A 25,851-nucleotide genomic window follows, 5' to 3' on the forward strand; every position below is an offset into this window, starting at 1 on the left:
CCAAATCCCTCAATCCCCCTTCTTCAATCCCCCTCCTCTCAATTCCCTCCCTCAATCACCCCTCTTCAATTCCCATCCTGAATTCCCCCCTCTTCAATCCCCTCCCCTTCAATCCCATTCTTTAATCTCCCTCCCCTCTTCAAACAAGGGCTGTTTAGCACAGGGCTAAATCACTGGCTTTGAAAGCAGACCAAGGCAGGCCAGCAGCACAGTTCAATCCCTGTAACAGCCTCCCCGAACAGGGGCAGCGACTAGGGGCTTTTCACAGTAATTTCATTTGAAGCCTACTTGTGACAGTAAGCGATTTTCATTTCAATTTTGTTTCATCCCCACCTCTCAACCATTTGCTTGAATCCCCTTTTTAATTTCCTTGCACTCAATCACCCTCCCCTCAATCCGTCGTCTTCAATCCACCTTCTCTCAATCCCTCATCAATCCTTCAATTCCCCCCTCCCCTCAATCCGTCCTCTTCAATCCTCTCCCCTCAATCCTTCCTCTTCAATCCACTCGATCCCTCTTCAACCCCCTCCCCTCAATCCCTCCCAATCACTCAATTACCCCCTCCCTCAATCGCTCCTTTCCAATCCCCTCCCTTCAATCCCTCTTCAGTTACCCCCTCCCTCAACCCTTCTCACTCACTCCTCTTCAAACCCCCTCCCCTCAAACCCTCCTCTTCAATTACCCCTCCCACCTCATTCCCTCCATGCCGGTTGTCTATATGGCTCTGCATTTGACGGCTGAGATGCCGCAAATCTCGCGAGAGCTCCGGGACGGGGGCGGGGCCTCCGGATCAGCGCGTCCCTACTGGTGCCACGGGATCACTGCAACGCCTCTGCTCAGCCTGAAGTCCACCCAAGCCAGATAATGTGCCCAGTAGAAATGAACGGTGACTCTGGCTACTTTGAGAGGCAGCTGAGATTGATTGCTGGGTTAAACATTGACATTTCATCTTTTGCAATGAGCTGTACAGTGCTCTGGGGAGATCTCAGCATGCATCCTATCAGTAAATGACCTGGAGGTCCCTGGGTTAAAGCAGATCTTGCTTTATTTTTGCACGTTGCCTGCTGTACATTTGCTAATCATCAATCCCAGTGCACGGCCATATGACCTCGAGTCAAGATACAAAGCGTCCATCACTTGACTTGAAGCTTATTTCTGTAGCCAGTAGAAAAGGCAGAGGAGTATCGGAATGAAACTGTTTATACGCCCAGACATTTAATAATAATCTTTATTGTCATAAGTAGGCTTACATTAGCACTGCAATGAAGATACTGTGAAAAGCCCCTAGTTGCCACATTCCGGCACCTGTTCGGGTACATAGAGAATTCAGAATGTCCAAATTACCTAACAGCACATCTTTCGGGACTTGTGGGAGGAAACCAGAGCACCCAGAGGAAACCCACGCAACTTGGTGAGAACATGCAGACTCCACACAGACAGGGACCCAAGCCGGGAATCGAAACTGGGGCCCTGGAGCTGTGAAGCAACAGTGCTTTAGGGCAAAGACAGAAATTCTGGATAATCTCAGGAGGCTGGCAGCATCTGTGGAGAGAACAGAGTTAACATTTGCAACAAAGAGTCATCCAGTCTCGAAAGGTTAGCTCAATTCTCTCCACAGATGCTGCCAGGCCTGCTGCGATTGTCCAGCATTTTCTGTTTCTGGTTCAGATTACAGCATCCGCAGTAACTTCTTAAAAATAAATTTAGTGTAACCAATTCTTTCTTTTCCCCAATTAAGGAGCAATTTAGCATGGTCAATTTACCTACCCTGCACATCTTTTTGGATTGTGGGGGTGAGACCCATGCAGACACGGAGAGAATGTGCAAACTCCACACGGACAGTGACCCAGGGCCGGGATCATCCCCGGATCCTCAGCGCCGTGAGGCAGAAGTGCTAACCACTGCGCCCCCCAGCATTCTCAGTAACTTGCTTTTAACTTAGTTAAGTACTTCTTTTTAAACACGGTCAGTCTGTCCAGGCGCCCTCATTTGCAGCTGGTGTAATTGGTGACCACTTTGGTGGCCTTGGAATCGGCGTGCTTGGCCAGCTCGCCGGCAGCAGGAGGCAGACGGTGGTCTGGATCTCCCAGGTGGAGATGGCCGCTTGCTGTAGCGGATGAGGCGGGAGGACTTGCAGGTGATGCGCTCGAAGATGTCGTTGACGAACGAGTTGATGACACGAGTTGAACGGCCGAGGAGATGCCCGTGTCCACCTGCTTCAGCACCTTGCAGATGTAGATGCTGCAGCTCTCCTTGCGGCTCTTCTTCTCGCTTGACACGCTTCTTGGTGGCCGCCTTCTTTGGCCCTTTCTTGGGGCAATGCCTTTCCCCGCCACCTTGGGCATCATGCTACATCTTCCCTGTGGAAATGGGCTCCCCCAATGTCAGAATATTAAGCCTAGTCAAACTGGAAACTTCACATCTCTGACCAGAAAGTACTTGATGCAATTACTGGGCACTCAAACTATCTGTTACGTACATCCAACCTTCTTCCCTTCCCTCAGAAACTTTGTTTTTCCTTTTAACTCGTTTTGACTCTGCTCCAAACCCTCTCCAGTGTGCACAAGGTGGAACTGGAGTTATGCAACCATCCATTCTCTGAACCAACCCTCTGTGTGGTGATTGTTTAAAAAAAGAGCAAATGTTAGGGGCAGAAGGTTTGACTGATCTCCCCATCCCAGTCCAAACTGTTATACCTTGAACCTTAGCATGACAAAGGGGCAAGGCAACAGAAGATAATACATGACCAATAGATTGCTACATGTTCAGATTATCAAGGGGTAGAGACTTATGTAAGAAAATGGTGTTGAAGGGGATCAGTCATGATCGTGTTGAATGGCGGAGTGGGCTTGAGGCACTGAATGGTCTACTCCTGCTTCTATTTCTTATGTTCTTACACTGCGAAAGAAAATTGCTTCAAGAATGTACTGTCCTCACATGTAAACTAACTGAAAATAGTATTTGAAACATGTTATAGAAAGCACATGTGGCAGGTCAATAAAGCCAATGCACACAATAAATCCTGTAGCTGTTACCAGCTGATGCAAGGATTTCTCAATTAATCTAAAGGATCCCTGGAGATTCCCCAAATCTCTCATAGGAACCAACAGCTTTGCTGATCAGCTCAGTGTGACTCATCTCGCCTTTCCCTGGGGCTTGAAAAGCTTACAAAGAAATGAGAGGGTGACTGCCTCATGCCCAGTATCTGCAAGCTGACCAAAGCTCAGGGAAGGGGTGGTTTAAAGGAAGGGTTGTTGATAAATATTATAAACCTACTCCATTTCAGATATTGAGCTGCACCAAAAGCTTCAATGTTTTTTTTCTCTGTACAATTCTCATTACTCTTACGTTAAATACATAATATACATATCTAAATTAGCAGTGAAATCAAATAGCAGACAAGGATGTTTAGTCACATTTATTGCATTATTCATTTCTGATGAGTTATGTAAGAGATTATTGGAGAAATCAGATCTCCTGCAGTTAGTGAATGATGGGCTAGCTGTGGTTTGCAGAAATGTTTCAATGTTAGTGAGTTGGTGTTTGCGTGTCACAAGAATGTGCGAGAAAGGAGACTGCAGAGCAGCAACATCATCATTTTAAAGCTACTGTAAGGAAAGTTAAAATAAACTTGTGTCTGGATGATCCTGAATCTGTCGTTTAGTATTTAAGTGTTGCCTGTTACCTGCACTCATCAACCCCAACATGCAGACACTGTGTCCAATATTGTGGCTTGTGCACAGAAACGAATACTGGTAGCAAAGTTATGGCTGCTGTCTGCATTTTATTTGACAGGGTGATCAGCAAACTTTTCCTGGTATTGTTGAGGATTCACACAATTCAGTTGCTCTTCAGAAAAGAATCAAAGCCTCTAATCCAAGTTGCCAATTGTCTCATGTTGAACTGCACCTGTATTGAGTAGCGCTTATTCAGAGTTCACTGCAGTGTGTCCATTTTAGTGGGATTTTATTAGCAATAATAGATACATTTCACAATCATAGCATTCAGGATGCTGACAGTAAGTAGGCACTAAAATCGAACAATGGCACATAATTGAGTAAAATTACACATCAGGATTTAAACGTTCACCCACACACAAGAGCCCAAGATTGATACCTGCCACTTGTTCCCATGGCAATCGAATCGCATGCTGAGGCTAGCAACCATCTTGAGATTGGGACAGTATGAATGACATTTGCAGAAAATAGACAGGCTCTTAACCCTTTGTTATTTCTAATAAGCAGCAGCAGCAGTTCCCCAACAATTGCTTCCAGGGGTTTTGGTCTCTCTTTCCCTCTCTTTCTTTCATTCACCAATTGTGCAGCTTCATAAAATCAAGATTCTTACATATTAACAAAATTTAAAAAGCTCATTTACACATCAACTTTAGCACTACAGAAATGGGTTTCATTTTGCTGGAATTCAGAAGTTAGACTCTCAACATATTCAAAATCATGTCTGCTCCTGAAAATCGTAACTGGGACAACAAAGATTCCTTACTACAGATAAACTGTCCCTAGGCCCGTAAATAAGAGAACCGTTTGCTCTCGCAAAACGTTACAGCACAGAAACAGGCCTTTCAGTCCAAGAAATCCGCATGGTGGGGGAAGGGTACAATGTTCTGCACGTGACGAAGGTTTGCACCAACAACTCCTAAATAGCAAATTCCCGAATCACTTTCCTGAGTGGAGAACAGGGTTGCTCACCTGGTGACACTCTCCTGTGCCCCACTGAAAAATAGCAATTAATCCCAACAGATTCGCTCTGGCCAGAGCCAACATAAATTCATAATAGTCAAATTTAAGGTAACATTTAACTCCTTTATCCACCTTGGCCAAATCTCAGCAAGCGACCATGAAGCCAAAATTACTGGAGCTGTATACTTTGCTTGTGAGCAAGAAAACTGAAGCATGTAGTTGGATAATACTGTAAATTGTAACAGTCATATATTTCAGGAGCTGAAACACAGCATTGATTTGCTGGTGAGGTGGGGATGTCCCTGTGGCTAAATGGTGGGTGACCAATGTCACCACTGCCTCCCGAGTAAAGGTCTGAGGCAAGTCAGCTTCAACACTTTGGTCACTATTGCTCAGTATTAACACACTGAACCATGCCTTTAAACATGCGGGGAGCTGACAACCGCGTTCATTCTGCTTCTCATATTCAGCCAAGGCTGTAATGTCCTGAATGGAATAGACAGTGATTTAAATTCATGGCCCAATCACTACATTGGAATTCACCGGGGCTAGAATTTTCTGAAGTGCAAAATCTCCAGCTTCAACTCCAAGTAGCTTTTGTTGCTGACAGTATTGCAGCCTAGCTGCCCCCTGGACAGTCATCACAATATCATCCGGAAGATGTGAATGGAACATTTGCACAGAATACATTGGCGCATCAACACAGACATACATGAGCAAGTGGTTACTGAATCTAAGGCACAAGGTTGTTTTTGTACAGGCTTTCATACCATAGTGCCTTATAGCTTGAATATTAATTAATAGGCTGCGCTAAGGGTCTTGGTCCCTGCAGAAACTGCAGGTTGGTTATGAGGCTCCTGCCCATCAATAGTCTGGTATGAAGTTCGATCCCGACCAACAGTTAAATCTGGGAAACCTGTGCAGAACAATTCAGAGAAATAGTCATTTTCTCTTTCCCCGCCCCGACAGAAAGGACAAAAAACAATACAAGTGAGGAACACAAGAACCGCCAGACCGACCTGGTTTCAGCGGATTGGCAGGAACCTGAGGCACTAGCTTGTTACAGTAGCACTGGCAGAGTCAGAGACTGCTCACCGAGGAATGAGCAATAAAATCCCAGTATTACCGAGAAATTAATACAAAGAAACAGACATTCTGCCTCAGTCATAATTAGCAGTAACCCTAATTCCATGCTCGTACCCTGTACCCATATCTCTCTCTTCTCACTGCCTTCAACCACCTCCCGAATCTATTTCTAAATGCTGACATGACCTCTACTTCTCTGGTATCTCACTCAAATCTGTAAATGGGTTTCTCCTCTCAAACTAATCACTGTAAACTGTCTTAGCCCATCATAATTCCAAACACCTGTCAAATCAACAACAATTTGCACATCGTTTCAAGGTACTTCACAAAATGATAATCAGGTAGCAAATGATACCAAGTTTTTTTTTAAATTTAGAGTGCCCAATTCATTTTTCAATTTAGCGTAGCCAATCCACCTACCCTGCACATCTTTGGGTTGTGGCCGTGAAATCCACCAAACACGGGGAGAATGTGCAAACTCCACACAGAGAGTGATCCAGTCGGGATCGAACCTGGGACCTCGGCGTGGGGGTGCAGCAGTACTAACCACTGCACCACCGTGCCGCCCATGCAAATGATACCAAGCTAAAGGAGGTATCAAGAGATGCAAGTAAAAACATGCTCAGAGTGCATTTTAAGGAGGGACAGGTTGAGGAGAGAAAATTTCAGATTGTGGAACTTAAAACAGTTGAAGGCACAGGTGTCAATGGGAGGGCAAAGGGACAGCGCCAGTGATCCGGGTTCAATTCCGACCTTGGGTAACTGTCTATGTGGAGTTTGCACTTTCTCCCCATGTCTGCATGCGTTTCCTCTGGGCGGGCCAGTGTCCTCCCACAGACCAAAGATGTCCAGGTTAGGTGGATTGGCAATGAGAAAACTTCCCCATAATATTCAGGGATGTACAGATTAGGTGGGGTTATGGGGATAGAGCAGGAATGTGGCTAGGTAGGGTGCTCTTTCAGAGGGTCGATGCAGACTTGGTGGGCCGAATGGACTCCTGCTGCACTCTAGAGATTCTGCTTGCTTAACTGGAGCAAATTGCGGTTCATCAAATGGACGTCAGGCAGGCAGTTTGGCAACAAGGAGATGCGAATGGGATCGAAAGAGGTACAACTGGTCGTCAGAAAACCAGAATCTAAAACACATATATCTTTAAAAGTACATAGATGAAGAGGAGGGAGAGGGACTCGAGGGAAGATTTGTGGAGGCCTGCAGAGATAGCAGTGAGAGAAGAGCAACTGAAGTCATTGCTGGAGAAACTCTGGTGATAAGTGTGGAATCAAGCAAGGCTTCCACTCAACTGGACAGCAGAGGGGATGGCAGAGGCTGGCAGAGAACGGTGAGGTGAACAATCTCATGTTTCCAATGGAATTGATAAGGATGGGAGAGGACAGTGTATCACATCTTGGACCGTGTCACTTATCACTTTGGGCCATTCCAATGCTGGGGTGATGAAGGAAACCAGATTGCAGAGATTCAAACTTTAAATTACATGAAAATATGGACATCGATTTTGGAGCTGCAGCCTTTTTGAGAACTTTGGAGAGGAATAAAGTCAAAGACAACAGACGATTTCTAAGGAGAAAGGGGTTAAGGGTGATTTTTGTTTTGATGAACGATGACAGCAGTTTTGAAGGAGGCGTGGCAGTACCTTAAAGAGGGGGAATTATTTACAAAGTCAGTTACCACAGAGGGCAGTCAGGTGGCCAGCAGTTTACTGGGAATGGGTTGAAGGAGGAGGACATGGGTCTTATTGACAAGTTGAGCCTCTGGGAAGGCACAAGGGAAAATAGGCGGGAAAGACACATGTTCAGGGATAGGAGGCGGCTACATGGATGGTCTCAATCTTCGTGTCACAAGAACCTCCGATCTTGATGGAACTAAGGTGAAGAGGACGCGGGAGATGGGTTTAGGGAGATAATTGAAATACTAAGGTGTACAGGACACGGGAGACGGGTTTAGGGAGATAATTGAAATTGAAACAGAAAATGCTGGATAAACTCAGCAAATATGGCAGCATCTGTGGAAACAGAAACGGAGTTATTATTGAGTTCAATATCACTCCTTTTCGATTCTGAAGAAGTCACATTGGACTTAAAAAGTTAACTCTTTTATTTCCTCTCCATAGATGCTGCTAGACCTGCTGAGATATTCCAACATTTTCTGTTTTTATTTCAGATTTCCACATCTGCAGTATTTTGCTTTTATTATTAAGGAGACAGTTGGCCATGGAGAAAAGATGAGAGAATCATCTTTTTGATGTATAATTATTACTTTACCAAGGTGTCCCTCTTTCACTGACATAGAATGCTATCAGCCACTTCTTTGCCTATTCCATCATGTTCTCAATATCCCCGTGCAGTTCTTTTTGAGTCCTCAGAATTAGTGATCATGTGTCCTATTTTAGTGTCATCCGATTTCATCTTTCCCAATTTGAGGGCTTTGAGGCTAATTATCGTGCTTTAGCCAAGATCTGCAAACTCAGTTTAGCAAGATGCACCTTGTGAATTTACCATCCATACGGTTCCCCAGTCACCAGGGAAGCATTGTGACAAGCCAAAACCTTCATTCAATTACCCACAGTTTTGATAGAGGAAAAAAAAGTATCCCATTTCAATGAGACTATAAACACACAAAAACCTTCAGAAATGTTTTGCAAAAATTAAAATAAAAGTTCTGGATCTTCACGAAGGACAAATTAACAGCACAAAAACAGCAGCAACATTTCAGCAGCTCAGGAGGGATCAGGTGACTATTGGAAGATCAGCATTCCAAAGCAGGAGAGCCGAGGGTTACAGCATAGGGAGGAAGAGTATACACACACTGCAGGAGAGACAGGGATGGGTGGTTCAGTTGGAACGACCGTAGTGAGCACTGGATTCAACACTATCGCACGTAAACCTGCTGTCAATGGAGCTGTCCAGGTCTGGGACGGAGAAGCCAGGGAGAAGGAGAGCGAGAGAGGGGGAGAAGGAAAAAGAAAAAGACAAATATAAGCTATGATTTAAAGAAAACCTTCAGGAGGCTGAAAAGCAGGTAACTAAACAAACAGAACAGGTTCAGAATAAAACAGGAACATGCAGCACAATTATCTTAAAAAGTAGCCACCTCTATTAAACAAATACAATTCATTCACAGCAATTCACTACTTCCTGAATACTGCACAGGCCCTCTGAAGAGTGGGGAACAGAGACAATCTGTGCCCAAATTTACCAAACCCCAGAATTTGAGAAACATTTAGATTGGATGATTCTTTTTCTCTTCAATACAATTTTTATTATTTTAAGGGAGCAGCTCTAAACAGTGTCTTCAAGGCATTCATCACTCTCCCAAAGGTTCAGCAAATTTATTCAGCTAGTAGCCATGCCTGCTGCCTGGGAACAGCATTGCTCGGTGACAGAGTAGCAGCAGGAGCCTCCGAATATCATCCAGCGACTCCCAGAGGGTCATAAAGGTGCAAGTCTGGGGAAGATGTCAACAGACTTTAAAAAAAAAAAAATTTAGAGTCCCCAATTCATTTTTCCAATTAAAGGGCAATTTAGTGTGGCCAACCCACCTACCCTGCACATCTTTGGGTTGTGGGGGCGAAACCCATGCAAACACGGGAAGAATGTGCAAACTCCACACAGTGACCCAGAGCCGGGATCGAACCTGTGACCTCAGCACCGAGAGGCTGCAGTGCTAACACTGCGCCACCGTGCTGCCCCTAGATGTCAACAGACTTGTCTGTGATTTGAATCTCTTCAATCTCAGTCCATGCCCGCAATCACTGAACCCACCTTCCACTGAACCCACCTTCCACTCACCTTAAGAACCTATGCTTCCCATTCACCCACCTATCCAAGATTCATTGCTCTCAATGTATCCTGCTCAAATCCACTCCAGGGTGTGCGTGCGGTCACCTAGTGAGGACAGAATGACAATGCCTTTGATCTATCAGGTGTCAGTGAGGTGGGGGTGGTCAGGGGAAGAAATGAAGTACATTAGTGCCTCTGACCATGCAGATTGATTTAACTCCAAGCTTTCCGTTAATACATCTGCCTGCCAACGCACCCTAACCACCCACCTTGTTGCTCTGGGTTGGCGAAAGGTTTGGTTGACCTAGACTCTTACCAAAGTTTAGGTTGTAATCTCCCCCTCGTTCCTTGTACATCTGATACACAAAGAGACAAGAAACTGGCTTCAGAAGGAGGCTTAAAATTGCCATGCCGACACTGAAGCGGAACTGGTCCCTCGATGCAGTGTCGACCTGTTTGTCAGCTAAACGGTCGTAGCTGATCGCGATGTGGATGATGTCAGTGAGGATCGTTATCACCGTGCCAACTAAATACTAAAAGACAAAGTAAGACATAAGATTCAACAAACGTCAGTAGCAGGCACAGTCTGAGGACATGAGGGAGGCACGGTGGCAGTATAGTGGTTAGTACTGCTGCCTCACAGCGCCAGGGACCCGGGTTCAATTGTAGCCTTGGGCGACTGTGTGGAGTTTGTATGTTCTCCCCGTGTATGTGTGGGCTTCCTCCGGGTGCTCCAGTTTCCTCCCACAGTCCAAAGATGGATTGGCCATATCTTTTTATTAAAACAGTAACCATCACATTTGTACAAGGCCAAACGGTACAACACTAATTCTGCATTGGAGAAACAGGGTACCCTCCCCTCAGTACCAACATACGGGGAGGGGAGCAGGATACTCTGATAATTAAACCAGTTCACAACACAGTTTTACAAAAAACAAACAGTACAAGCAGTAAACTTTGCGCTGGAGAGACCAGATACCCTCGCCTCTGTACCAACAGAAGGGAAAGGAAGTGGGGGTGGTGGGGAGAGAGGGGAAAGGAGGGTGGTGGGGAGGGAGTTGGGGTGTTGGTGAAGGGGGGCCCAATAAGACACTGCCTGAACTATCTATGGAGGCAGAAAAACAAAAGAACCTTCAGTTTTTATGTGACAGATTCTGTGAGTCCCCCAGAAGGGGAGAGGGGTGACACAGTGTCGGGCACGTGTGAGCCCTGCACCCCACTGCCGACAGCCTCATGAGCATCCTCCGCTCCCGACACTGGGCGGCTGACAGCCTTCGGACAGCCGCCCTCCGGGCCCGAATCCTCCACCACACTGAGTGCGGCGGGCGACACGGACCCACCAACCAACTGAGGGGCTGCCATGATCCAGCCACCGGGATCATCGACAGGCGGGATCTCCTCAGACTCCCCCCGGGGTCCCGGGCCTGCAGGAGACAGTGGTGCAGATGCCTGCTCCGCCCCTGCCGCCTGGTTACCGGAAGGTCCCGAAAATAACTCCAGAAACAGGTCCGGGATGGCATGCTAAATTGCCCTTTACTGTCCAAAGATGTGCAGGTTAGGTGGATTAGCCATTCTAAATTACCCCTTTGTGTCCAAAGTTGTTCATATTAGGTGAGGTTGCGGGATAGGGCAGGGGGGTGGGCCTAGGTAGTGTGCTCTTTCAGAGAGTCAGTCCTCCTTCTGCACTGTAGGAATTCTATGTTCTATGAATTCTGTGAGTTTGCATTCGGGCAGCAGCTAATTGTGAACTAAACACAGGAATGGGAAGAGAAAGGGAGACCTCGCCGTGTCCTAACCCCATGTTTACTTCTCTTCGCTCTAAGCACCATTCCCTGGTTTACAGACTATGGCCATATATTAATCCTTGACACAAGAACTGAAGAGTTTCAGCATGCTTTGCAGCCCAGAGGTACAAGGCCATTCCACGAGGTGAAAGGAACAATGTGAATCTAGCACAAGGTGGACATGCCCCAGGGATAAACTTCAGCCTTTATGGTGGGCATCAGCGTTCATGTTTTGATATACCCTGTTGTAAGCTGGTCCCAGCTGATAATGACCTCATTACAGTCGAGAATGCTTTAAACCGCAGATACAACACTTAACTGAAGCAGTAAATGATTGGTGCTTGGAGAGGTCATGTCCAGCGATACATGCAAACAGTACTGGCAAGTATAGCCTAGCACTTGGTTTATTGCTCCACTTCTTCCCAGCTGTAACGATCACAATCCTGTCTCTCCTACTCACTTTCAGAGGAATGGAATGCAGTTAACGTCATTCATTTTAAAGTAAACGTACACCCATGCTTTACTGAAGTAATTATTTTAATTCACAACTTCACTGAACTACAGCAAAACACTTGATAATTGGCAGTACAACATTGTCAGCGAAAGGTCATACAAGGTTCAATGAGTAAAGTGCGAGGTGACCCATGAACCCAGGGAGATTTCAGGTTTCCGTTTTTATTTGTTGTACGTGAGCGTTATTGGCAAGGTCAGCATTTAGTGCTCATCCCTAGTTGCTCTGAGAAAATGGTGGGGACCACCTTCTTCTAGAACTTCTGAATGTTCATTTGATGCAATTTGCACTAGTGCCCAATCTGAACTGAGGTAACTGATCTCAGGACAGAGGGGCAGGTACAACTGAGCTTGGGTGGAGGAGTCAAATCGGGAAAATCAGTCCCCATGCCTGATGACCACATGGCAGCTGCTGTTGGAGGCACACATATGGAGATCGCACGGTGAACCTTTGTGTTGTCAACATTCACTGTCTAGACCCGCATGAAAATGGTAACCTGGGTGACCAGCAGTGAACAATGTTCCAATAAAGTTCAGTACTTTCGTAAATGTGGGAGCATGGGAGAACATAACTGAAACACATTAAGCTGGAAGCTGCACCTATACCTGGGTAAGCATTATATGCCACTGTTGGGTTGGAGGTACTCACCATCACAAGGGCATCAACAGAGTCTCTCTGGGCAATGGCCCAGACCCCAATGGCCAATATAGCATAATTACTCCAGATGTATGGTTGCGGGAGCCAGAAATACAGACAGCCCCTGTCAAACAGAAAACCATCAACAACTGTTCTGCTCGAGAACTTGGTCACAGTTTCTTTAAAGAACAGAACAATCCCAACTATCCAAGTAGGCACAATTGTGAAAAGTAGCGACTTAGATATAAAAACTCCACAGTCACCCGAGGCCGGAATTGAACCTGGGTCCCAGGAGCTGTGAGGCAGCAGTGCTAACCACCATGCCACCTTTTTTATCCAATCCTCCTCCACCACTCTTCCAGGCTTTTGAAGAACATTTGAACAGCTACACCAGACCTGGATACTAGGGGGAGGATTGGAATATGGTGTTGGACCCGAGGATGGACAGGTCCCAGCCCCGCTCGCAGGTCCCTTCGTTGGGGAGGGGGGGGAAGGTGTTAGCCAGGCTCATGAAGGGGAGGGGCTTATCCATGGAGGTTTTTGCACCCACGAGACAGGGAGTATTCATTCTTCTGCCCAGTACTTAAGGTGTACTCGAGGATCGACTTTTTTGTGGTAGGGAAGGCAATGCCAGCTGGGGTGAAGAAAGCAGAGTATTAGATGATCATGATATCGGACCATAGGGGCAGCACAGTGGTGCTGTGGTTAGCACTGCTGCCTCACGGTGCCAAGGACCCAGGTTCGATCATTATCTGTGTGGAGTTTGCACATTCTCCCCTTGTCTGCACGGGTCTCACACACAACGATGTGCAGGGTAGCCATGCTAAATTACTCCTTAATTGGAAAAAAAACAATTGGCCACTTTAAATTTATTTTTTAAATGTGATATCAGACCATGCTCCGCATTGGGTGGGTGTAGTCTTAGAGAAGGGTCTGGCCCAGAGGCTGATGTGGAGGCTCAATGTGAGCTTGTTGGCAGACCAGAATTTTTGCGTCAGGCTGGGGAAGGTGATTGAGGAGTATGTGGAGTTCAACCGAAATGGGGGTACGGTCTGTCGTCGGTATTGAAGGCAGTAATGAGGGGTGAGGTAATCTCATTTAAGGTGAAGGTGGATAGGGAGGTGCAGGAGGAACAGCAGCGGCTGATAGAGGAGATTTTGGAAGTTGATGGAAGATATGCAGAGGATCCGGAGCCAGTGCTATTGGTGAGGAGGAAGGAGTTGCAGGCGAAGTTTGACCTCCTGTCTACGGGGAGGGTGGTTCGGCAGTTGAGGTGAGCACAGGGGTGGTTTGTGTACAAGTATGGCAAGAAGGCCAGTCGATTGCTGGCGGGCCAGCTCCGTCGGCAGGCAGCAGCGAGGGAGATCGCGCCGATTAGGGACCATGGCCGGATGGGTTCCCGGTGGAGTTCTACAAGAAGTTTAAAGACAAGTTGGCGCCACTGATGGTGAAAACGTTTGAGGATGTGATGGTAAAGGGAGGGTTGCCAGAGACAATGAGGCAGGCATCCATTTCATTGTTACTGAAAAAGGATCCGGTGGAGTGTGGGTCCCATAGGCACAATTCTCTGCTGAATGTGGATGCCAAGATACTGGCAAAGATGTTGGCGGTGAGGCTGGAGGAGTGTCATTCCAAGGTGGTGGGGGAGGATCAGACGGGGTTCGTCAATGGCAGGCAGCTGTTGTTGAATGTGCGGTGGCTGCTGAATGTGGTGCACTTTCCGGCAGAGGGGAGGAAGTTAGAGGTGGTGGTAGCTTTAGATGTGGAGAAGGCATTTGACAGAGTGAAATGAAATTATTTGTTTGCAGTATGGATTGGGCTTAAGCTTGTGGCTTTGGTAAAATTGTTATACAAGGATTCAACAGCATGTGTGCGGATGAATGATACACAGTCGGATTACATTTCCACATAATGGGGTTGCTAGGGAAATCTGGAGTGTTTACGATGTCAAATTTGAATTTAGGGAAGAATGAGTATTTTGTGGTGTCTTCTCCAGGTGTAGGGAGTGGAGGGATTGCCATTTACGGTATCGACAACTCACTTCAGGTACTTGAGGGTGCAAGTAGCGAGGGACTGGACACAACTTCATAAGCTAAATTTTACGAGCCTGGTGGGGAAGGTGAAGGAGGATTTGGGAAGGTGGGATAGTCTCCCTTTGTCGTTGGCTGGCCGGATGCAGGCCGTCAAAATGAATATTTTGCCACCACTGTCCGTGTGGAGTTTGTACATTCTCACCGTGTCTGCCTAGGTCTCATCCCCACAACCCAACAGATGTGCAGGGTAGGTGGATTGCCCCTTAAATGGGATATATATATATATAATTGGGTACTCTAACTAAACAAAAGGGAGAAAAAAAATTTTTTTGCCACGGTTTCTGTTTTTGTTCCAGTGTCTACCAAAGACATTTTTTCGAGGGGCGGGTAGATTGGTCTCATCATTTGTGCGAGTAGGGAAGGTAGCGAAGATAAGGCAGGCCATGCTGCAAAGGGGAGCTGGCCCTTCAAAGTTTGTTGCACTATTATTGGGCGCCAAATGCGGAGAAGGTGTGGGGCTGGAGGCTCTGTGGGTGCAGATGGAGACAGGTGGCTGTATTGGGTCGGGACTGTGGGCGCTGTCAACTGCGCCACTGCTGCTCGCCCCAGGGAAGTATTCTGGGAATTCTTTTTTTCCCTCTTTTTTTAAACTTGAGTACCCAATTCATTTTTTCCAATTAAGGGTTAATTTAGCTTGGCCAATTTAGCATGGTCCATCTACCCTGCACATCTTTGGGTTGTGGGAGTGAATCCCACGCAAACACAGGGAGAATGTGCAAACTCCACATGGACAGTGACCCCAGGGCCGAGATCGAACTTGGGACCTCGGCATCGTGAGGCAGCAGCGCTAACCACCGTGCTGCCATAATCTGGGAATCCTGTGGTGGTAGCCTCGCTGAAGATTTGGGGGAAATTCCGACAGCACTTCAAGTGGAGGGTAGGCTCTAGGGTAATGCCGATAAGAGGGAATTGTGCGTTCAAGCCAGAGAGGATGGATGTGAGGTTCCGGGGATGGGAGCAGAAAGGGTAAAAGAGTTAAAGGATCTGTTTCTGGAGGGGAGATTTGCAAGTTTGGAAGAGCAGGGGGTGAAGTATGGGCTCCAATGTGAGAAGGGCTTTCGGTATATGCAGGTGTGGAATTTCACAAGAAAGGTTTTCTCAAGCTTTCCAGTGGCACCATCAACTCGGTTTTGTTTTCATGTATTTTATTACTGACCTGCCTCAAAAGGGTTACCCATAAAAACCTTGGGAAACATACTTCCCAGCAATCAACTATATAGTTTGTACAAATCTTTTCCCCATTTTCACCCCCCCCTCCCCTCCCCCCAATCAGCCTCATTGTTGGAGGAGATGCTGTCGCTAGGGGGGGTGGAGTGGGGTCATTTCAGTGATCTACTCAGGATTATGGAGGACGGCAAGGAGTCCATGGATGGTGTTAAGGCCAAGTGGGAGGAGGAGTTGGGGATGGGGATTGTGGTGCAAAGGGTCAATGCCTCGACCTTCTCTGCGGGGCTGGGGTTGATTCTGTTAAAAGTAGTGTATAGGGCACACTTAACGAAGGCAAGGATGAACAGGCTGTATGATTGGGTGGAGGATAGTTGCGAGCGGTGTAGGGGGGGTCCAGCCAATCATGTCCATATGTTCTGGTCCTGCCCGAAGTTGTTGAAATATTGGGCGTTGTTTTTCAGCATCATGTCCATGGTTCTGCATATGAGATTGGAGCCAGGTCCCCAGGAGGCCATAGTCAGGGTGTCAGATCTGCCGGAGCTGCAGATGGGAGCGGGAGCAGACATTTTAGCCTTTGCTCGCAGGCGGGTTCTGTTGGGGTGGAGGTCAGCTTCACTCCCCCAGTGCCTTGGCATGGCTGGGGGACCTGTTGGGCGTTCCTGTATTTGGAGAAGGTGAAATTTGCTCTGAGAGGAGCGAATGAGGGGTTCTACCAGAGATGGGGGTTGTTTGTTTTACATTTTAAAACACTGGTTTCTGGCGAGGGGGAGGGGGCGCTGTTCAGGCATTGCTGTTGTAAAAATGTTGAAAATGTTGTTGAATAAAAAGATCAGTACATCTCTGTAGAAGGTAAGTTGGGGTGAAGGAGCAGTTTAATATGGTTAATCGTTCCTTGTTTATTCTTTTGCTTTTTTTTTTTAAATTTAGATTACCCAATTCATTTTTTCCAATGAAGGGGCAATTTAGCATGGCCAATCCACCTACCCTGCACATCTTTGGGTTGTGGGGGCGAAACCCACGCAAGCACAGGGAGAATGTGCAAACTCCACACAGACAGTGACCCAGAGCCGGGATCGAACATTGGACCTCGGCGCTGTGAGACAGCAGGGCTAACCCACTACGCCACCGTGCTGCCTGTTTATTCTTTTGTTAAGAGTTCATTAGCAGACTCCTGTGACTCTGTTTAGTAGCTGCCCTCCATATTTCTAAGCAAAAAATAAAAGTGAGGATCAATCAAGCCAGGTTCCACCCTAGGATCTGATTTGTCCAGCAATAACATTACCTGAGATCTTAAAAGGGCAAATAAGCATGATTGCTTTCAAAGGGATGATAACAAGGGGACATAAGCTTAATCGAAGGTATTATAATTTATGTAATAATTCAATGGAAAGAGCAGAAACATGTATTGGGACAGAGGATGGTTGGAATGTGGAATTCTCTGCCATTAACCAATTTTGAATTAGGTCCATGAATACTTTTAAAAAGAGAACGAAAAGGTTCCTTCAAATGAGGAATATTTTTAAAAGTGTTTGAGGGCGAGCAGGTGGTGGAATAAACGGTGATATGCCAGATGAGCTATTTCTGGGCTGTAACATTCTATTTATTTTCTGTGTGCTCAACCCAACCCTGCACCCAACCCCAACCATCACTGTGAAACTTGCAAACTGTTTCATGCAGTCTGTCCCAACATCACAGGAACTTGTGAAATTTCAATTGCGTTATGAAATAGGAAACTAGGCTGAGGCAGCTAAAAAGGTTCGAATTTTCTTTGCACACTCTCCTTTCGTACCTTGGCTTTCTACAATCAAGATTCCTCCTGCTTTGACAGCAACACAAGATGTTTCTTTAACTGAACTGAAGCTCCAGATGATTCAGATCCAGATAGCTCTACTGATTCTGGAACGTTCCAGGATTCTCTGAGGCTCATACTTGAATTATTCCAGTCATAATTCGCAATTTTGAAACATGATTCTAAATCTCATTTTGTTTCCAATTAAACCAGTGAGGAGATACTACAATCAGTATCGACCAGTTTCTGCAAGTCAATAGTTCTGGGTACTGGGGCAGTAAACCAACCACCTGTCACCATGAGAACCAATTAATAAACAGTTACATCCATTTTTAGTACAGCATGTGCTGTAATTTTATTTAGGTGGCTTGGCTAATGGAAGCTCAGAGGGCAGAAGAGGTTAAAAGGAAAACTTGTATTTTATAAATGGAATGAGATTCTCACAGGGGTGTGGCTTCACATCTGCATTTACTCCACTGAGCTCTGGGTACAAAGTGATTAGATTACTGAAAATACGAGGTGTCGGACATAAAGTGGTATTTAAACTCCCATGAACAATGGGACTGGCCCCGGTCTAGGACACTGTCCGTGTGGAGTTTGCATATCCTCCCCGTGTTTGCGTGGGTTTCACCCCAACAACCCAAAGATGTGCAGGATTGGCCACGCTAAACTGCCCCATAATTGGAAAAAATGAATTGGGTACACAAATTTTTAAAAAAAAAAAAATAAACAACGGGGACTGGCTTCTCAAATAAAACCACAGCCACAATATTAGTAGTCACCCCCTACCTGAATTTCCTCACTATCAAGCTTTCACCTCTATAGCATTGCTCATACCTGCCCCTGCCTCAGCCCATCTGCGGCTGTCACCTCCAGACTTCACTATTCCAATCCTCTCCTGACTGGCGTGGCCTCCTCATTAAACTTCAGTCCATCCAAAGCGACACGGTGGCAGAATGGTTAGCACTGCTGCCTCATAGCGCTGAGGACAGGAGTTCAATTCCCACCTCAGGTGGCTGTGTGTGTGGAATTTGCACTTTCTCCCCATGTCTGTGTGTGTTTCCTCCGAATGTTCCAGTTTTCTCCCACGGTCCAAAGATGTGTAGGCTAGATGGGGAGACGGCGGGAGGATTGGGCCTGGGTCAGTGCAGATTTGCTTCTGCATTGTAGGGATTCTATGGATACTCATATCACACTAAACTGATCTCATACATTTGATCACAATCCCCCAATAAAAATCCTCAAACTTGTGTTTAACTTCCCATCTCTCTGATTTCCTGCCCTGCCTAAAATTTACCCCCTCCCAAATTCTGCATTTCGCTAGCACCAGGCTTTTATGCATTTCCCCTTCTCCTCTTCATTGGTGGCCATTTATCTGGTCCTCTGGGCTTTATGCTATGGGGACCTTTTGCTTCTCCTCCTCAAAGCCCGCTTAAAACCCATCTCTGAGCAGTGCTTTACACACACCTCCCGCCATCTTTTATTTTGTTTCAGCATTAATCCACATCAATTACACCTCTGAAACACAATGGGATATTATTCTACATTAAAAAGGGTTGGAAAAATGTCACTAATGGTTGATGTTACCAAACAATTCCACTAGTTGGACAGAAAAATAAATCCAATTATAGGATGTTTGCTGGGTAATCCATCACTCACCAGGTTGTCAGGAGCCAGTGCACGACGATGATCATCTGTGGGAACATGAACCCATGTCATTCCAAAATAACTAAAACAACTCGGCAATTCCAGAGACATAGACTGGACTAGAGTCCGTCAACCTGCTGCAACACCATCCTGAGGGAATCAGCCTGGAACTCACTTTGGGTATCAGTTATTTGACCTATAACTGTAACCTGGAGCCCATCGATTAGATCCCAACTGTAACTCAACATGGGGGAAAGGGGGCAAAGCAAGAGGGTGAGCCGAGCGAGTCCAGTGAGTGAGGCAAGTGGGGAGGCCGAGCAAGACCAGACAGCGGGGCAAGCGAGCCAGAGAGCGGGGCAAGGGTGAGCAAGCCCAAAAAGCAGGGCAATGGAGAGCAAGCCCAGAGAGCAGGGCAAGTGGGAGGGCGAGCCCAGATATAGGAAGAGGATGCAGCTCCAAGGGAGGGAGAGCGATTCCATACTGGTATGGAGGGGGGGGGGCGATCCCACGGGTACGGGGGGGGCCAATCCCACGGGTACGGGGGGCCAATCCCACAGGTACGGGGGGGGGCAATCCCACGGGTACGGGGGGGCAATCCCACGGGTACGGGGGGGCAATCCCACGGGTACGGGGGGGCAATCCCACGGGTACGGGGGGGGCAATCCCACGGGTACGGGGGGGCAATCCCACGGGTACGGGGGGGCAATCCCACGGGTACGGGGGGGCAATCCCACGGGTACGGGGGGGCAATCCCACGGGTACGGGGGGGCAATCCCACGGGTACGGGGGGGCAATCCCACGGGTACGGGGGGGCAATCCCACGGGTACGGGGGGGCAATCCCACGGGTACGGGGGGGCAATCCCACGGGTACGGGGGGGCAATCCCACGGGTACGGGGGGGCAATCCCACGGGTACGGGGGGGCAATCCCACGGGTACGGGGGGGCAATCCCACGGGTACGGGGGGGCAATCCCACGGGTACGGGGGGGCAATCCCACGGGTACGGGGGGGCAATCCCACGGGTACGGGGGGGCAATCCCACGGGTACGGGGGGGCAATCCCACGGGTACGGGGGGGCAATCCCACGGGTACGGGGGGGCAATCCCACGGGTACGGGGGGGCAATCCCACGGGTACGGGGGGGCAATCCCACGGGTACGGGGGGGCAATCCCACGGGTACGGGGGGGCAATCCCACGGGTACGGGGGGGCAATCCCACGGGTACGGGGGGGCAATCCCACGGGTACGGGGGGGCAATCCCACGGGTACGGGGGGGCAATCCCACGGGTACGGGGGGGCAATCCCACGGGTACGGGGGGGCAATCCCACGGGTACGGGGGGGCAATCCCACGGGTACGGGGGGGCAATCCCACGGGTACGGGGGGGCAATCCCACGGGTACGGGGGGGCAATCCCACGGGTACGGGGGGGCAATCCCACGGGTACGGGGGGGCAATCCCACGGGTACGGGGGGGCAATCCCACGGGTACGGGGGGGCAATCCCACGGGTACGGGGGGGCAATCCCACGGGTACGGGGGGGCAATCCCACGGGTACGGGGGGGCAATCCCACGGGTACGGGGGGGCAATCCCACGGGTACGGGGGGGCAATCCCACGGGTACGGGGGGGCAATCCCACGGGTACGGGGGGGCAATCCCACGGGTACGGGGGGGCAATCCCACGGGTACGGGGGGGCAATCCCACGGGTACGGGGGGGCAATCCCACGGGTACGGGGGGGCAATCCCACGGGTACGGGGGGGCAATCCCACGGGTACGGGGGGGCAATCCCACGGGTACGGGGGGGCAATCCCACGGGTACGGGGGGGCAATCCCACGGGTACGGGGGGGCAATCCCACGGGTACGGGGGGGCAATCCCACGGGTACGGGGGGGCAATCCCACGGGTACGGGGGGGCAATCCCACGGGTACGGGGGGGCAATCCCACGGGTACGGGGGGGCAATCCCACGGGTACGGGGGGGCAATCCCACGGGTACGGGGGGGCAATCCCACGGGTACGGGGGGGCAATCCCACGGGTACGGGGGGGGCAATCCCACGGGTACGGGGGGGGCAATCCCACGGGTACGGGGGGGGCAATCCCACGGGTACGGGGGGGGCAATCCCACGGGTACGGGGGGGCAATCCCACGGGTACGGGGGGGCAATCCCACGGGTACGGGGGGGCAATCCCACGGGTACGGGGGGCAATCCCACGGGTACGGGGGGGCAATCCCACGGGTACGGGGGGCAATCCCACGGGTACGGGGGGCAATCCCACGGGTACGGGGGCAATCCCACGGGTACGGGGGCAATCCCACGGGTACGGGGGGGCAATCCCACGGGTACGGGGGGGGCAATCCCACGGGTACGGGGGGCAATCCCACGGGTACGGGGGGGCAATCCCACGGGTACGGGGGGGCAATCCCACGGGTACGGGGGGGCAATCCCACGGGTACGGGGGGGCAATCCCACGGGTACGGGGGGGCAATCCCACGGGTACGGGGGGGCAATCCCACGGGTACGGGGGGGCAATCCCACGGGTACGGGGGGCAATCCCACGGGTACGGGGGGGCAATCCCACGGGTACGGGGGGCAATCCCACGGGTACGGGGGGGCAATCCCACGGGTACGGGGGGGCAATCCCACGGGTACGGGGGGCAATCCCACGGGTACGGGGGGCAATCCCACGGGTACGGGGGCAATCCCACGGGTACGGGGGCAATCCCACGGGTACGGGGGGCAATCCCACGGGTACGGGGGGCAATCCCACGGGTACGGGGGGCAATCCCACGGGTACGGGGGGCAATCCCACGGGTACGGGGGGCAATCCCACGGGTACGGGGGGCAATCCCACGGGTACGGGGGGCAATCCCACGGGTACGGGGGGCAATCCCACGGGTACGGGGGGCAATCCCACGGGTACGGGGGGGCAATCCCACGGGTACGGGGGGGCAATCCCACGGGTACGGGGGGGCAATCCCACGGGTACGGGGGGGCAATCCCACGGGTACGGGGGGCAATCCCACGGGTACGGGGGGGCAATCCCACGGGTACGGGGGGGCAATCCCACGGGGAGGGCAATCCCACGGGTACGGGGGGGCAATCCCACGGGTACGGGGGGGCAATCCCACGGGTACGGGGGGGCAATCCCACGGGTACGGGGGGGGCAATCCCACGGGTACGGGGGGGGCAATCCCACGGGTACGGGGGGGCAATCCCACGGGTACGGGGGGGCAATCCCACGGGTACGGGGGGGCAATCCCACGGGTACGGGGGGCAATCCCACGGGTACGGGGGGCAATCCCACGGGTACGGGGGGCAATCCCACGGGTACGGGGGCAATCCCACGGGTACGGGGGGCAATCCCACGGGTACGGGGGGCAATCCCACGGGTACGGGGGGCAATCCCACGGGTACGGGGGGCAATCCCACGGGTACGGGGGGCAATCCCACGGGTACGGGGGGCAATCCCACGGGTACGGGGGGCAATCCCACGGGTACGGGGGGCAATCCCACGGGTACGGGGGCAATCCCACGGGTACGGGGGGCAATCCCACGGGTACGGGGGGCAATCCCACGGGTACGGGGGGCAATCCCACGGGTACGGGGGGCAATCCCACGGGTACGGGGGGCAATCCCACGGGTACGGGGGGCAATCCCACGGGTACGGGGGGCAATCCCACGGGTACGGGGGGCAATCCCACGGGTACGGGGGGCAATCCCACGGGTACGGGGGGCAATCCCACGGGTACGGGGGGCAATCCCACGGGTACGGGGGGCAATCCCACGGGTACGGGGGGCAATCCCACGGGTACGGGGGGCAATCCCACGGGTACGGGGGGCAATCCCACGGGTACGGGGGGCAATCCCACGGGTACGGGGGGCAATCCCACGGGTACGGGGGGGCAATCCCGTCGGGTACGGGGGGGCAATCCCACGGGTACGGGGGGCAATCCCATGGGTACGGGGGGCAATCCCACGGGTACGGGGGGCAATCCCACGGGTACGGGGGGGCAATCCCACGGGTACGGGGGCAATCCCACGGGTACGGGGGGCAATCCCACGGGTACGGGGGGCAATCCCACGGGTACGGGGGGCAATCCCACGGGTACGGGGGGCAATCCCACGGGTACGGGGGGGCAATCCCACGGGTACGGGGGGGCAATCCCACGGGTACGGGGGGGCAATCCCACGGGTACGGGGGGACAATCCCACGGGTACGGGGGGCAATCCCACGGGTACGGGGGGCAATCCCACAGGTACGGGGGGCAATCCCACAGGTACGGGGGCAATCCCACAGGTACGGGGGGCAATCCCACAGGTACGGGGGGCAATCCCACAGGTACGGGGGGCAATCCCACAGGTACGGGGGGCAATCCCACAGGTACTGGGGGCAATCCCACGGGTACGGGGGGCAATCCCACGGGTACTGGGGGCAATCCCACGGGTACGGGGGGGGCAATCCCACGGGTACGGGGGGCAATCCCACGGGTACGGGGGGGGCAATCCCACGGGTACGGGGGGGCAATCCCACGGGTACTGGGGGCAATCCCACGGGTACTGGGGGCAATCCCACGGGTACTGGGGGCAATCCCACGGGTACTGGGGGCAATCCCACGGGTACTGGGGGCAATCCCACGGGTACTGGGGGCAATCCCACGGGTACTGGGGGCAATCCCACGGGTACGGGGGGCAATCCCACAGGTACGGGGGGCAATCCCACAGGTACGGGGGGCAATCCCACAGGTACGGGGGGCAATCCCACGGGTACGGGGGGCAATCCCACGGGTACGGGGGGCAATCCCACGGGTACGGGGGGCAGTCCCACGGGTACGGGGGGCAATCCCACAGGTACGGGGGCAATCCCACAGGTACGGGGGCAATCCCACAGGTACGGGGGGCAATCCCACAGGTACGGGGGGGCAATCCCACAGGTACGGGGGGGCAATCCCACAGGTACGGGGGCAATCCCACAGGTACGGGTGGCAATCCCACAGGTACGGGGGGGCAATCCCACAGGTACGGGGGGGCAATCCCACGGGTACAGGGGGCAATCCCACAGGTACGGGGGGCAATCCCACAGGTACGGGGGCAATCCCACAGGTACGGGGGGCAATCCCACGGGTACAGGGGGGCAATCCCACGGGTACGGGGGGGGCAATCCCACGGGTACAGGGGGGCAATCCCACGGGTACAGGGGGGCAATCCCACGGGTACAGGGGGGCAATCCCACGGGTACGGGGGGGCAATCCCACGGGTACAGGGGGCAATCCCATGGGTACAGGGGGGGCAATCCCACAGGTACAAGGGAAATCTCACGGGTACAGGGGTGCGGGCTATCGATTCCAGGGCATGGGGTGGGGTTGAAAGTGACGGGCCGAGCAGGATGGGGGGCGGGGTCAGCGATGTTTTCCAGCCTTGTCCGTGTTGAGTTGTTTCAATTCCTACATTTCCTGCTTCCGGATTCTCCAACCCTTTCACACCCGCCCGACTCCCCACCGTGTGAGCTGCCGGCTTGAGCTTGCTTGCTTGCCTCCCCCCCCCCCCCCCCCCCCCCGGGTCTTTACCTTCAGGCTGACCACCGGCAGCTCCATGGCGAAAACTTCGCTCGCGGACCAACTTCACTCTCACCCACCTGACGCCAGAATCATGTGATCCAGGACCACGTGTCCCTGGCTGGAGAAGTCTCTGTCCCGGGTCCTTGTGCCCTCCAGTCACGCCGGGTGTAGCCACCTCCAGCTCCCAGCCCCGCCCCAATCCCCGCGCGCGAGAAAAGTGAAATTCTCTGAGCCATCATGCAGAAACAGCAGTGCAGACCTGCGGGGTTCATTCTCAATGACACAAGGGTGCAAAGAGTCCAATGTTTAACGGAGAGATTCCGTCTGCAACTTTTGTGCCCCCCCCCCCCCCCCCCCCCCCCGCCAAAGCCCAGGGTAGGGAGTTTGGGACGGGTGAGGATCAGCTGCTCAGTGCCGGGAGAGCAGCTCAATATTAAATCACACCCAATTCAAAGTCGGTGCCACTACTGCCCAGCTCACCTTGCATTTATTTCTCTTGAGTGAAATTGTCCCGGGCACATCAGATGTTTCAATCAGTTGCATATATAATGAAGCTTGGGGGGGGGGACGACTTTAAATCGAGACACATCGATGCTGGTAAAGGAAACTGTTTTATTTCAGGACTTTTTAAAAATGAACTCGGATTTAGCACTGGTGCTGAGGGGTGTTCGGCCATTTGTCCACATGGGGTTGCTCCTCAATCGGGTGGTCTGACCAACTTGGGGGGGGGGGGATACTTCCCTGGACCAACAACTATCAATGCAAATTTATTCAAGTTAATATGGAAATATTTGTGGTGGATTTGCACATCACTCAAATGCATGGTAGCAACCACTGCCACCAACACTTATAAAATTTCAACTCCTTACATGCCAAATAAGTTACCGTAATACATTTTATTTCTGATACACCGCACCTTTTAAAAATGAACAAAGCGACAGGTTGTAAATCGCCATCCCAGACAGTGGGTGAGGTTGACGGATGTGGGGTGGGTGATTTTGCTCTCGGTATTCCTGTACTAGTGATGAGGAGATGCCGGCGTTGGACTGGGGTGAGCACAGTAAGAAGTCTTACAACATCAGGTTAAAG

At 51.4% G+C, this 25,851-nt stretch overlaps 1 pseudogene; it reads right to left on the minus strand.

The window, feature by feature from the left end:
• Positions 1-1,210: 1,210 nt before the first annotated feature.
• LOC140392677 (histone H2B type 2-E-like) lies at positions 1,211-24,834 on the minus strand (annotated as a pseudogene).
• Between the last annotated feature and the right edge of the window lie 1,017 nt (positions 24,835-25,851).

Source organism: Scyliorhinus torazame, chromosome 16, assembly GCF_047496885.1.
Source record: "Scyliorhinus torazame isolate Kashiwa2021f chromosome 16, sScyTor2.1, whole genome shotgun sequence".
NCBI classification, from domain to species: domain Eukaryota; kingdom Metazoa; phylum Chordata; class Chondrichthyes; order Carcharhiniformes; family Scyliorhinidae; genus Scyliorhinus; species Scyliorhinus torazame.